This window comes from Sminthopsis crassicaudata, chromosome 2 (assembly GCF_048593235.1).
Source record: "Sminthopsis crassicaudata isolate SCR6 chromosome 2, ASM4859323v1, whole genome shotgun sequence".
Lineage (NCBI taxonomy): Eukaryota > Metazoa > Chordata > Mammalia > Dasyuromorphia > Dasyuridae > Sminthopsis > Sminthopsis crassicaudata.
The window spans coordinates 10,684,465-10,700,337 of NC_133618.1; positions in this window are offsets into that span (position 1 = coordinate 10,684,465).

Consider the following 15,873-nt stretch of genomic DNA (forward strand, 5'->3'; position numbering starts at 1 on the left):
AGACGTTTAGTGATCCTGACTCAGGCTGATTTCTGGGAAGACAGAGTTCCAGTATATATTAATATATTAGAAGCCCAGAGACCTAGCACTTTGAACCTAAAAAATCCACTTACTTCTAACCCTGAAACATAGAAGCTAGTATAGAAAACTCTGAACTAGGACAGGATGAATCAGGGCAACAGAGTTAACCATTCATATTCAAAAGTGCTATTGAAGGAGAGTCTGCCCATAGCAGCATATTCAGTTTAGGAGCTAAAGACAAAATGATTAAAAGTAACAAAAAAAAAAAAAAAAAAAAACTGATAAGTATTTTTAAAATTAATTACAAATCTGGAAATTTCTCCCAAAATGAATAAAAAGCTATTTAACAATCAAAAGTAAATATTCAAAGAAAGGATTTTCCACAAAGATCACATCAAAACATGGAAGGAGAAGATGGAAGAAGGTTAAAAAAAAAAAAAAAAAAAAAAGAAAACTCTGAAGGAAAGTTATATACAAGGAGAATCAATACCTTAGAAGATAATGCTGTAAGCTTTACCCAAATAACAGAGTACTTGAAATCTAGAATTCACAAAAAAAGAAGTCAAAGATTCCATGAGACAGCAAAAAATAGGGGAAAAAATAAAATATTCCAAAAAGAGAAAATATATCTAATATCAAGAACAACTAATGCAAGAACTACATCTTAAGGAGATGAGAAATAATTAAAGGTGCCTTTAGAACTTGAAAACAAATATAGGAAAGATCCAGTATTCAATTGCTGGAATAAGTCAAAAAATGAAAATGTCATAGAAAAGCCATCATCAAAATCCAAAATTTTCACATAAAAGGGGAAAAAGTGATCCAAGCATTCAAGAAAAATAATCTAATTATCAAGGAATTTTATTTAGGAGCACACCGAACCTGGAAGTTTCTAGTCAGGCAATAAGCATTTATTACATGTTACTACTTCCCAGGCTCTCAGTGTTAAGTGCTGGAAGAACAAAAAAAAAAAAAAAAAAAAAAAAAAAAAAAAAAAAAAAAGACACAAAACAAAAACAAATTAACAAATAAACAACAAAACCCCAAATAGGCCATGCTTTCCAGGAACTCATATTCTCCTGGAAAAAGAATGGAGGAGAAAGAAAGAAAAAAAAATACTCAATGCATATAAAAATAAGTGATGTAAATGGGAGGTAATCTCCAAGGGAAGGAATGAACATAAAGTCCAATGGTATCACAGCATTCAGATTATCCACAGAAGCCCCACTAATTGAGCATGCAGCCAAGAGATTGGCTAACACTGTGATTGGTTTCTACTTTTTAAAGACACCCTGACACCTCCAGCTTTTCCTAAGCATGAGATGAGTAGAGCAAAGTCAGTCACAGAATATTGATCCTATGCCTCTTCAAGGCACTTTCATTCCATGTCATCCTAGTTTTCCACATGGTAAAGAGAAGCACTTTGCACATGCCCCAAGCTTATCTATAAATCATGGGCACCACCTTAAATATGTAGTAAATGTGAGAAGGGAAATAGGTAAGAGTACTCTATACACAACAGAAACTGAATAATAAATCTATGTTGAATGGAATTGAGGAAACTCTAAATGTAACAGATTTTGCCCTAAAATCTTCATGTAGAGGCTGAATGATCACTAGGTAGAACTAGAGATTTCTTCTCAGTTCTGAATAGAGTGTATTGGATAGGCACTGCAAGACCCTTCCAACACTGAATTCTATAATTCTATAACCTTAGAGGGAATCAAAGCTACCTTTTATTTTATAGATGAAGAAATTGAGGTACAGAAAAGTTGAGGAAATTGTCCATGGTCACACATGGACAATTGTTGGTTATCCAAATAATAAGAACCATAAGTGAGACTGAAATTAAAGTTTTCTTGATTTAAGATCATCCATTTTAATGTGGAAGGTATTCTAGATGTCATCTAGTTTAACCTCCCATTTTAAAAATATGGAAACTGATGTCTCAAATATCTAACCGATTAACCCAACATGACACAGGTAGAAAATAGCCAAGTCAGAAATTGATCCCAGGATAACTCTGAAACCTAACTCTTTTTCCTTTATATTTAATATCCTGGCCATCTATATTCAGCAGATAGGGAAAGCCAAGGAGTAGGCTGATCAATTCAAGAGGAAAGGCAGTTTGAGTAGGACAAGAACAAGAATGCAGGGCCACAATTCTGAAGGAATTAAAAGATTTAAGGTAAGGAAAGGACAGGCTGGAGCTGAATTTCATTTTCCAGAAGTTCAATCTGAACAACAAAGCTTTCAGATGTCTATGGAAAAGGGGTGAGAAAGATGGCTGAAGAAGATTCAGGTAGTAGGTGGTAGGTTAACTAAGTTGCCAGCTTCCCCAGAATTGAACCAGCAAAGAACCCAGAGTAATTGTGAGGGTCTCATGTCAGAAAGAGGCAAGAGAGGGTGGAGGGCTAAACATTACAAATTTTTTTTTAATTTCCAAAATGAGGAAAGGAAGGTATAAAATATCAGAGAGCAGCTAGGTAGTGCAATGGATAAGGCCATTGGGTTTGAAATTAGGAAGTTGTTATCTAGTTGTTTCAGTCCTGTCTTATTCTTCCTGACTCCATCTGGAGTTTTCTTGGCAAGGGTTTTAGAGTATTTTGCCCTGTCTTTCCCTAACTTATTTTACAGATGCTGAAATTGAGGCAATTAAGGTGAAGTGATTTGCCCAGGATCACAAACCAGTAAGGATCTGAGGTCAGATTCAAACTCAGGTCCTCTAGACTTCACATGCTCTATCCATTCCACCTCCTAACTTGGATTAAAAAATTCAAGTTCAAATCCTGCCTCAGATATTTAGTACTTGAGTGATCCTGGCTAAATTGATTGTTTGTTTGTTTGTTTTTCCTGAGGCAATTGGGGTTAAATGACTTGCCCAGGGTAACACAGCTAGGAAGTATTAAGTGTTGGAGTTCAGATTTGAACTCAGGTCCTTCTGACTTCAGGACTGGGATTCTATCCACTGCCCCAACTAGCTGCCCACCTGACTAAATCTTTTGAGCAATAACTTTTATATGATTCAATTTCCTCATTTACAAAATTCAAGATTGAACCAAATGGTCAGAAAAGTCCCTTCCAGCCCTAATCTATGATCCAATAATCATTCATCTAACATTATTTGAAACTAGGCCCAAAGAAAGAAACTGAACTATTTAAATGTACATAGTTATTACATGTCACTGTCAGATGTAATTGATCTCTTCTTATCCACTGTAATGCTTTTCCCTCTCCCCTATTCCATCTCCTTATTTAAGATATAGCTCAAATTCTACCCATTTTAGGAAGACTACTACTATTAGGTGCAATAAGAAAAGTCAATAGTGAACACAGATAACATACAGAAAACATGCTACCCATTACCCCAATCCCTATTGCAGAAACCTCCCCACAATGCTGAAGGATATGCCTTATGTCACAATAAGACTGCATGTCCATCAGCAAATATGAGATAATACAGAAAATTTCCTTGACATTCTTCATAGATTTTCTTGTACAGCATGATAATTGTGGGAAAATGTATAGAAGAATTGCACATGTTTAACATCTATTGGATTACTTGCCATCTTAAGGGAGGGGGTGGGTGGAAGGAATGGAGAAAAAAAATTTGGAACACAAGGATGAATGTTGAAAACTATCTATGCATATGTTTTGAAAATAAAAAGCTTTTTTAAAAAAGAAAGGAACCGGCTTTTAAAAATGGAAGCAATGTGATTAGCATTTTGTAATGTTCAGTGCAGTCCATAGCAAGGCATAACCATTCATTGAGTATTAAAAGGAATCTCTTGAAACATACTCATGGATATTTTCATCAGAAAGAAATCATTTCATTTTTCTCCATGGAATACTCACTTTAATGCATTTTAATGGTATAATCTTACAAATTAACTGGTTTCGGCAAAGTGAGCCCTGTGCCTTTGAGTCTTGAAGACTTTTTCTAATATTATATAGTATGAAAAAAACCCTTAAGTATACTACTATGCCTTAAAGATGACATTAAACAAACTATTTGAAAGAATTCAGTAGAACATGGTTTTTTTTTCCATTTTCTAGTTTATAAAACCTACAGTCTCTTATTTCGTAAAAACCTTTTGCCTCTTCCCCTTCTCAGAATACCTTATTCTCTATCCCAAAACTTTAAAACATAACCTTAAGGGATTTTGCTATCTTGTTAACAAGGAAAAACACTCTGAAAGTTTGTGATCCATGGCACAGAACCCCAAGATCTACATTTTCAAAATGAGTTCAAATTTAGTCCCTTTTCAAAATTCTTTTTGATCATTTTTACCCAATCAGCTATCTCTAGAAATGTCAGAATGGAGTAGATATCTAGATCTCATTGATAGAGGTCCCATATAGGTCCCATATAGTATGTAAGCATTGTCTTAGTGTTTAGGAAGCAGGAAACAAGAAAACTTGAATGCCAATTTTGCCTCAAACTTTACTCACTACATAACCCTGAGTTCTCTACCTATGTTTCCTTCTCTGCCACATACAGGCATTAGAACCAGTTTCCTATGAGATCCGGAGAAATGTACTATGCAATGAAATCAAATAAGGGACAAATCAAGGGACTAGGTAAAATACTCAGAGTAGGTTTTTATGGATGTGATCATTATCAGTGAGCCAAGAAGCATTAATTGAGTCCTCATAATGTGCCGGTCACTGTACTAAAATTGGCTAAATGATGAAAATCAAAAACATAGACCTTGACATAAATTTCTTATTTTCTAATGAGGGAGGCAAACAACTTAGGAAACTTTGTAAATGAAAGGTAAAGTCAGAGAGGGCATTGGGGATTGAGGACAGAATGGAGAAAGAGAATAGTGAAATGACTCCAGTAGAAGGATTTAAGCTATCTGGGAGGAAGCTGAGGAAACACGTAGGCAAAACTCCATTGGATAGGCCATCAGAATCCAACTGCTAACTAGAAAAAGGGAATAAAAGCCCTTGGATGTTATAGTTCAAACACCACTGGTCCACTTTGTATGAGCAATTCCATGAGAAAGGGAGCCAGATTTTGAATTATTGAGAGGTGAGCAAGGGTGAAAAACTAGAGGCCAAAAATATGGATAACTCTGAATTTATCAGCGAAAAAAAGGATGGGAATAGACAATAGTTTAAAGATGCTGGGGTCAATGGGAGTTTTTTTCTGCTTGTTCCTTCTATAGACTAGGGGAGACAAACATATTTGTAGGGAACAAGGATGGAGCCAATATTCATAGGAACATGTAACATAGAGAGGTAGTAATAATCAATGGGGCAAGCTTCCAACCTAGCTATGAAGAAAGACTATCAAGTGTATAAGCAAAAGGGACATCATTAGAAAATAGGATGGACACCTCTTCCATAAGTAATTTGTTGCTTGCCAAAGTCCAAATTGACACTAATTTATATACCCATACTCTAATGGATTCACAATATAATTAGTGTCAGTGTTCCATCCAATGACCAAGCTAACAGCCCAACAATATATGTCCATCCTGACTCTTATCCAAGAGTCACATTGCTTTTCACATACTGGGATCCAGGCTGGGGATCTTGCTGAAGTTCTCCTGACATAGGAAGGTAACAATGGAACATTTGTTCTGTCCATTGGTAATCCATCAAAACAGCCACAAGGACAGCCTGTCTCTTTTCTCAGGCACACATGTCTTTGTTGGCATCCTTTTTTGTGCTTGAAGCAACATTTGTAAAAATCATTTAGTTTCTCCAGCCAAGGGTTTCATGTAACATAAGGCTCTGCAGTCTTGCTGTTGTTCCTAGAAAGGAAACAGATGAGATAGCTTGTTTCCTCATCCTTCATCCATTTCTAGTAAGGCTGTTTTCCATCAGCATGGATGGTGAGGTGAAGAGCCATGCCCTGTTACTCCGAATAAACCTCATCTTGACAAGGTCGACAGCTACCAGGACACGCTCTGTTTGGGAGAACCATCTGAAACTAAAGAACATGGAGAGCATGTTTGGCATCCTCTGTATTTTCAAATTCTGTTTGACAACCTCAGGGATGTGCAGAATGCCTGACATCTGCTGCTTCTGTTTGTTAGGGATGGCCCCATCACCTCTCCCTCTGGTAGGGAATAAATATTAACAGGGACCTGACACCTTCCATCCTCCTGTGGCCTAGAACGTGTCAGATTTTGGAGAATAGGGAAGGAATTCTCTGTCCATAATATTTTCCTTTGGGTTCACATGAATATCTTTGAATAATCCCCAAATTCATTTTTTTTTCTTCAAGAAAGAAATTTGCAACATCATGATCTGCCACAAGAGGAGAGGAAGAAGAAAATTGGAAATCAAAGACACAGATTTAGATTCAAAGACCCTTAAACTATTATAGAAAAAATTCCCCTAACCACAATATGAAATTGGTTCCCTATTGCTTCTAGGATAAAATATTTTAAAAAACTGTTTTAAGATAATTAGGAGAAAAGAAAAAGAATATATATAATATATGTATATTATATATATATTCTAAAATGTTTAGAATATTTTGAGTATGGCAAAGAACTGAAGGTCACAGGGATATCCCTCAATTGGGGAATTGCAGGACAGGTTATGGGGTAATTCTACTATGCTACTGTGCTTAAGAAATCACAAAGTAGAGGTTTTTAGAAAAAAGCATGAAAAGGTTTGTGCAAAAACCGAACCAGAAGAACCTTACACACAGTAATAGCAATATTGTTTTAAGAATGACTTTTGGCAAATAAGTTATTTTGCCTGGTACTAATACCCAAATTATCTATAAAAGACATATAAAGATAATATCTATAAAAAACTTATAAATAGAATTATTTATAGAATTATAATTATAGAAATGGATTATAAATAGAATTATTTATAAAATAATTTCACAAAAATATATATGTATGCAAATATATGTATATGTACACATATTATTTTATATTAAATTTATTTTATATTCATTTTATATTACATTTACATATGTCTATATACCCACTTGTGAATAATAGTAGCCATTTCTAGGGTGCGAGGTGAGACAAAGGGAAGAAAAAATTTACGTGACAATTTTGCTGTAGATTTGAAAGTAATAATAAATTGGGCATAGAAGACTTGTAGTTTCATGTTCAATTATATTATGGAGATGCTGGTTTTATTCAATAAATTGAATAAACTTATAAAACTTATAAAACCCTCTGCTTGCAATTTAAACTCTCACAATAAGAATCAGCTTACTTTTTGAGGATCATTACAAATTATTGCTACTTATGTTCTATTCCTTCTTTAAACTGACTAGCGTTTTTTTCCACATACATGTTAATCCATCTCCGGTCTCTCAGCTTTCTCCTGTCAAGTCTGTAATCCTCACCTCTATCCAATGGAACACCCAATTCCTTTTAAGTTCAGTGTAATTTCTAGCTCCTAAAAGAATGCTTCCCCTAATTCCTCCAGGCTGTTCCTTCTTGTACCACAGGGAATTAATTGTGAACCTATTCTAAAGTTACTTTTTTTTCCTCCTGAGGCAATTGGGGTTAAGTGACTTGCCCAAGGTCACACAGCTAAGTATCTGAGATTAGATTCGAACTCAATTCCTCCTGACTTCAGGGCTGGTGATCTATCCACTGCACCACCTAGCTGCTCTTCTAAAGTTACTTTTCTATGAACATGTTCATGGTAGAATATAAGCTCCCTTGAACAAGACCATCTTTCTTTTGTTCTCAGCAGCCCCATACTCAAGTAATTTCCCTCACACATTAATACTTTTGGTTAATTAAGTTGATGTTTTGCAGCCAAGAGTTATCTCCCTATCTCCCCAACCATGATAATACAGAATCTGCAAAGGGAGACAGGTGAGATATCATTCCTAAAACACAGGAAATGAAACACTTCCCATCTATATAAGCAAGTAGCTAAATGCTGTGTGTGATAGATAGCATACTGGACTTGGAGTTCTGAAGGTGCAAGTTCTAGGCCCTTCTCAGAAACTCTCTTGGTTAATAATTTTGATATGGGTTTCAGCACCTAAATTATGCAGATGATGTAGACACCAGATGTTGGGAGGCACCAAAATTTGGGGTTTGGTCATGTGAAGAATTCACAATGGCCGTTCTCTTTGGCAAGAGGTAGATTTATTTAGGCAAAAGGGAGGGATACAACAGACACCGGGAATGATAAGTATGAAATAGAGTGGGAGAGCATATAAAGACAAGTTTCTTCATGAACTGAATATCCTTATACCAGCACAATTTAGCATATGAAAAGATTGTATAGATCAGTTAATCTAACTTATTCAAGAAATAGGTAAAGAAAAGTAAGTTCCCCAAGGTTAAGTGATTTGTTTAAGCTCAATAATTCTCTAGACCTAAGTTTTCTTATCTCTAAAATGGGTTTAATAATATTTGCACTCTCTACCTCATAGGAATATTATGGGAAATATGCACTGGAATCTATAAGCCATTTTGTCAGCACTTTTATGCTTATTGAGAGAAGGTAGCTTTCTAGAAGAAACACTAATAAGGGAGCAAACCCTGGGGCAATCTTGTTCTATTCTCCACCTCCCCAAACTAGTTAACTTTTCATCCAATTTGGAAGCCATATATTAAGTGTCTAGGAGTACCAGGGGCTTAGGAATACATTGATAAGTAAAAATAATTCATGTCCTCAAGGACCTTACATTCTATTAGGGAAGAAACAACAGGCATTTATACAATTGAATACAAGTATATGCAAAGGAATTACTAGGAAAAAGATAAGTATCTAAAATAAATGGCGGTTTGTTGACAATAGGAAAAGAGCTCCAGAGGACAGGGAAAAAGTAGAAAAGAAAGGAATGGGAATAATGTGTGTGTGTGTGTGTGTGTGTGTGTGTGTGTGTGTGTGTGTGTGTGCATGCAGGCACGCACATATAAGAGAGCAGGAATCGGTGGCCAGTGAAGGACTCTTCACCCAAAAAAATTACAACTCTGAATAATAGGGATTCTGATGGAGCCATATCCATTACACTAGCAGCAGAGATAATGTTCATTTGATTGTCATTCTACAATAAATCATCACACATTTATTGAGCACTTCCAAAGTCCCACTGTGATACCTGTGGAGATTATAAAATCAAAAATTAAATATTTCTTGTCTTCTAAAAATTTAGTTTTATTAGGGGAAAGTAGAGGATATATACATATATATATATATATATATATATATATATATATGTATGTGTGTATGTGTATATATATATATATATATGTATGTATGTAAATGTCTGTGTGTGTGTATATATATATATATATATATATATATATATATATATATATGAGTAGTTTTCTACTCTTTGATCTTTGCTGAAGTTCAGGAGAGGATTGGTGTGGCGCTGAATATTTACAATATTTAATAACAGACAGGTAGCCCATTATCTTCAAAGAACTGCCATAAATGGGAGCTAGTTAAATATATATATATATATATATATATATATATATATATATATATATATATATGAGCCTAGAAATTAAATTAAGATTCTAATTCTCATTCTGCCCCTGTTTTCTCCTTTGTAGAATGAATGAGTTGAGCAGAGTTTTGAGCGTTCAGAACATTGAATCAGAAGAATTTGGAATAAAATCCTTCCTCAGACACCAATTAAGTTGTGACCCTAAGGAAGTAACTAATACTCAATATTCTGCAGTATCTTCATCTGCTAAAATGAGGGAGTTGCATTCATCCTCAATGGATCCAACCGGATAAAAATCAATGATTCTTTGACTTAGAATACTACAACATATAGATAATGCTAATTGATCATACAAAGTCAGGCAAAAATTACTTAATTTTTTTTTTTTTCCAGTTGGGACGATATGAGAGAGGATTGATCAATTCCACTCACCACTGATCCAAAGGCCACTTGTGTCCCAGGCAATTCAATTGGCAAGGATTTTGGAGTTCACAAAATTCAATTGGAACACTGAGAATTTCAACTTCCCATCTTGTTATCTATCATTACAACCCCAGTTTCCACAATTATCTCCAACCAGATGCAATAAGAACTCACAACCAACATTTCTATAATGCTGTCATGTATTCAAGATAATATCTGTAGAATTACTCTAAGAGGTAGATATGATGATAAGTATAGTTAGGTTCAGCGAGGGCAAATGTTTTACTTAAGGTAGCCCAATTAGTAAACATTCTTAACTTGCACAGAATGATAGAATTTAAAGCAACTTTAAAGGTCATCTAATCCAGACATTCCTCATTTAAGAGAGAAGGAAACTGAAGATCAGAGAGGGAGAGTCTGAGGCTTGAAACAAAATCTTCTATTTCCTTGCTAGAATTCTAATCAAACAAGGCCTCTGGGTCCCTGCAGAAGTGGTCTCCCTGTCGCTCATTAAAATCCTTAAATCAGATTCCCATATATACACCTAAGGTATTTATTATTATATACACCTAAGGTATTATTATTTCCTACTTAACTTTTTGTGTTGTTTTGCTTTGCATTTACTTATCTTTATATTCTCCCTTTAACCAATAGAATATGTGCTTATTAAAGACAAGCCCCTTTTCTATTTGTCTTTCTATCCCTAGAGACTAGGAGAATGCCTGGTGTACAATTGCTATTTTACATATGTCTGTTAAATTGAGCTGAATTGGGTGGTAAAAGTTTTTGGAGACCATCCTGCCTAGAGTTCCTTTGGTTTATATAGGGCTAAGCATATGCTGCTTGAATGGTAATATTCAAAATCATCTTGCGTTTTCTCTTCTATTTAGTTACTGAAGGAGAAGCTAGAGATGTAGAAATACATGGGTTCAAGTCCAATCTTTAATTCATGTTGCTGTATACACTATATGTCCTTAGGCCCATTTCTTAACCACTCAGTAGCCTAGGTAACTCAGAAATTACAAATTAGAAGTGTCAAATGAGACTGAGAAAGGGAGTTTCTTCATTTGAGTGTTCCCACTAAAAAAATAATAGGTCCAGCCCCTATTCTATTCTATTGTATTTCCTTGTTTATCCTATGTCCCCAGTAGAATAATGGAGACCCCATCACTGGAGGGCCTCAGGGGAAAAGTAAATGACCATTTTTGGAGATTGATGTCCACGGCATCTTTGTCCAGATACTGACTTAATGTCATGACTTCTGAGTCTGCAATTTCTTCTTTTATTCATCATCTACTTGGTTGATATTCAGATATTTCAAAGATTTGCACTTACATTGACTTATGGCATCCCTCCACTGATCCATGTAGTAATGCCCCATACACACATGGCTTTGGGGAATTGTTATATCCAGAAATATATTATCCTGAAGCCACCTTAAGAATGATTCACTCTAAACTTGGACCAGTTATCCCTCAGATGGCAGACATTCAGCCTACCTAGTAGATAAACACAAAACTGAAGTTTTTTCACTTTCAGAGCTTGACCTTACTAAGAGTCAACTCCGTATCATAAAGGAAGATTGGAGAAGGACTTTGATGAATGTCTTCAGAGGATTCATCTGTAAGGTTTTTTTTTTTCTTTTTCTGCATTTGCCCTTTCAGATGCCAAGCACAGATAAAAAAAAATCCTTCTGCATATTATGAGAGCATCTACTCAACCAATAAAGCTCTTAAGAAATAGCTTCACTCCTTGGCTTGGAGCTAAGTGCTAATTAAATTCCTAACTTTCTCTGTACTTTTATGGAGGTATAAAACCCAAGTGCAGGACCTAACATACCCAAATATAATTTCCACTCTAATTGTATTTCTGCAGAAGCAACAGAAACCTCAAAGAGCCCACACTTCTCAGAAAGGAATAGACAAGTCTTGGAATAGGGGGTGAGGGACACCACACTTTGGCCCAAGAAAAACATAAACCTTTGCAAAGGGATGGATGCAAAGTGCGTCTTTGGATTATAGAAACTAATTATTATACATGGAAAAAGCCTTGATGATATATTCCTGTTTTTTATTTTATATTGTCATTAAGACTAAAATATATAATGTCACATGATGAGTAAGTGAAAGCGCTGTAATTTGAGAAATAACAAGCATTTGCTACCATGTGCTGAACACCATGCAAAACAGATATTTTCTCATTTGGGTCTTACAGGAACCCTAAAAAAGAGATGCTCTTATTATCTCCATTTTGCAGTTCAGGAAACTTCAGGAAACAAATGCTAAATGATTTTCCCAAGAGAACACATCTATTAAGTGTTTAAACCTAGATTTGAATTCAAACCTTCCCAATTCCAGGTCTAGCACATTATCTAATGTACCACTTAGACAAATGGAAATAAAGTAATTGGAGTCCTCCTTCAGGAGGTTCTTGTAAAGAAAGGGATTGGAGAGCAAACATTACATAGGGGTATTATTCCTTGTAGAGTTTTTGTGGTAACTCGATCAATGAAGTGCTTTTCCTATAGAACATAATCAGAATATTAAGTTAATTCAAGATGGAGAACACCACTTTAAAACAGGATTTCAATCCTCAGTATTGGTCCAGGACATGGAATATTATAAGTATTTATCAAAAGCTTGTTAAATTTAACTAGATTGTTAGGATTATTACTAGGTTGTAGGATACTTAACAATTCTCTAGCTCAGAGTTCACACGTTTAAAGGAGTTTACACCTTTAAAGTAGTTTGTTCATTGGTTCTGTAAGGAGTTCCCACAAGCCCATGGAGTACCCACAAGCCCATTCTCTGGGAGGATATAAGGAGCCAACATTGAATGGGGAAGTCAGTTTGGATTGGGTCAAGGAGAAGACTTCCCAGGGGAACTTCAGGGAAGCTCGAGGAGATTCAGAGTGAGCATTCAGTGGATTTGCAAGTCCAGCAGATTCACAAGTCTAAAGGAAAAGACTGCTCATGGACTTCTGGGAGATTCACATCTAGGATTGAACTCTGGGAAACCCAGAATCCCACACTCTCATAGGCAGAGTCTGATTCCCATACTCTAGGAGATTCAGAGTCTGATTCATTCTCATGTCTACCTTCGTGCTGGTTGGAGGCTTTGGATTCGGAGGGAGCTAGAGACTGAAGCTGGCTGGAAACATTCTCACAGGAACTAAAGCCAAGGCTGCCTCCAGAAGCTCCCCAAAGAAACCTCCTTTCAGAGAATGATTGCAATCTAGAGAAACAGAACCTCACATTTTGGCACCCAAGGTGGAGCAAGGACTTTTGCTTATCCTGACTCTGGATGATTCTGAGCCTTTCAGGGAGCTAGCCCAGACTTTACACTAGATGAAAAGGAAATTTTAGCAGTCCTTATTTGTTATTGAAACAATCATGGTCATTTCTAACATAGGATCAATATATAAAAAATAAAGGAATTTTAGACAGCCATCTAGCAAAAAATACTTCATTTGATAGACCCAGAAAATGAGAATCTGAAAAGCAAAGTGAATTTTCCCTTGGGCTTCTGGGAGTCCAAATATAACCAATTACTCAATAGAACCACCTTAAATAAGTCTTAGAGTTTCAAGAATATGAGAGTTAGAAAAGTTGGGAAAACCAATTAATCTGTAAACTCAAAGCCTGGGTCCAGAATCTGGTTATGTTCTTTACTTGCTGGTGATTTTTGGTAAGTGGACATTTCTCTGGGCCTGTTTCCTTAGGGAATAATTATGTGGCAGGACCATATGAACTTTTAGAACCTGTCAATGCTACTGATCGCTGACTAGGATAGATTGCTTCATGAGAGATAAAAATGTAAGTATATTTTTGGAGTTTTTTAATATTCTCAGGTAATCACATTTAATATAAAGAAATTGCCATTATCCAATATATCATATGTGCACTCCCTGTGAATAGAAAGTCTCTGGAATAATATTGACAGAGACACAACAAAAGTAATCAGAATAATATTTTGTGGCATGTCATGTCTAAGTGCACTCAGTAAAGATTAAGGAGTCATGAGCCTTTACCTAGAAGAGCAGGATCCAGAATCTCAATTGGAAGGGACTTCAGAGGCCACCTACTCTCACCAGTGTGAAATTATTCTATCTTGTTCCTATCAAGCCATCCCCTAGTCAGAAAGTCATAATATCATAGATTTAGAACTTCAAGAAACCTTAGATTTATCTATTTCCTCTCTTCCACAATGCATTTGAGGAAACTGAGACAAAGATGCTGGAACTCAGCATCTTTTCTTCCCAGAAATCAGCCGGAGTCAGGATCACTAAACGTCTTTATTCTTGATCTTTTACAGTCAAGGTCAGGGGCTTAGGCCTAACAACCTCACACACACCTTCCTGCCTCAAATACCCAGAGAGACTGACTCAGTGTCTTTGTCTCAATTCCTCTTCCTCCTCCTACTCCTCCCACACACATGTCACTTCCCCCTCTTTGTCCCACCAATCAAGTCAGCACAGAACAGCTGGGGAGGGTCAACCTTCAAACAAGTTAATAGGGAACTGTCCAATTGGCAATTAGTCTCATGTGCTTCATTATCCAAGTGCATTGCTCAGTTCTAGCCCTTTACACAAAGGGTTTAAGTGACCTTCAAATTCATCCAAGTAGTAAGTAGTAAAGCTGGGTCTCAAATTCAAATCTAGAGATTTGACTTAGAGATGACCTTGGACAAAACTGTATTTAATGGCCCCAAAAGGGAGTGACCCACTAGAATCACACAGCAAGTAAAGAAAAGAACTGGGACTTGAAATCAACTTTCTTAACTCAAAATTCTATATAGTTTTCATCACAATTATCACTTTTTTCTGGCATTTTTCCCTGTTTTGATGCCTTTGATGCCTGTCTTAACCTAGTCTTATCCATCTTGCTTCATATTACTCTCCTTCTTGCCCTCTGTACTCTTGTCATATTGGCTTCCCAGTTACTCCCCATTCAAAACATTTCAGGGGACCATCTTCTTTTTGCTTATTGTGCCTCCCACATGCTTGCCTGCCAGGCTCTACCCCAACTTCATCCACTCTTTGTTTCTCAAACTTGCTTCAAATGAATTTTATGTCTCCACTAGAATATGTACCAAACGACAGCTCCATATGGAATACCTGTAGTTATGGTGCAACCCCAGTATGCATGCATGGGATGATTATGTTTTGGACTTCTGTCTCCCAAGTGCCTACAATAGTGCCCAGAGGATTCTGTTGCCCCTCACACAGAGATCATCACAAAAGAAATTAATTTCTTTCCATGAAGATTTCACTTCTCAGTTATCCACATTAGTAAGATCAACCCCAAAGTAATATTGTATATATGATAATTTTTAGAAACCAGAATGCCCTGGATTTCCACCAAAGATCTCAGGCAGACATTGCTTAATCCATCGCAGACCTATCTCTACCCTCTGGAAATGTTATCCATCACAGCACTGGAAGGCTGTGTTCTTTGCTTTCTGCCTAATATTCCCCAAGTCCTCATTCCAATAGAAACATAGTGTTCCCTCTTCAGCAAGGAGCTAGCCTTAAATGACCTTGGAAAAGTTGACTAAGAATTTTCGTGACATGCAAAGTTTCCTTTCAGGGATGGGAATGCTGGGTAAAGGGGGAGTCAGCAGAGGGAAAGGGCTGCTTGTCACGGAGATGGCATTGGATGGTTACAGATGAATGCAGTATTCCTTGTGGGACAAGGTTGTATCTAGGCAGCTGCTGGCAGTGCTGCAAACTGAGCCTGCCTTAAACTACTGATGCATTGCAGATAAGATGCAGATCTGACTGGAGATCTGCCAGGACTCCCTTTGCAGGGAGTGTACTTTCTCTGGACAGGAATGAGCAAAGCCCTTTGGGCCCCATTTCCCACAACTGAATGCCCCTTACCTCAGGAAACACGGAAATGAAAGGTCTGCTGCCAAAGAAGGAGCCCCAAGTCTGGGAGCAAAGAGTGCTCAAAACTGTTAAGTCAGTGCATTCATTTAGGTGTAGCCATTAGGAAACTTTGACAGCGAAGGTAGGA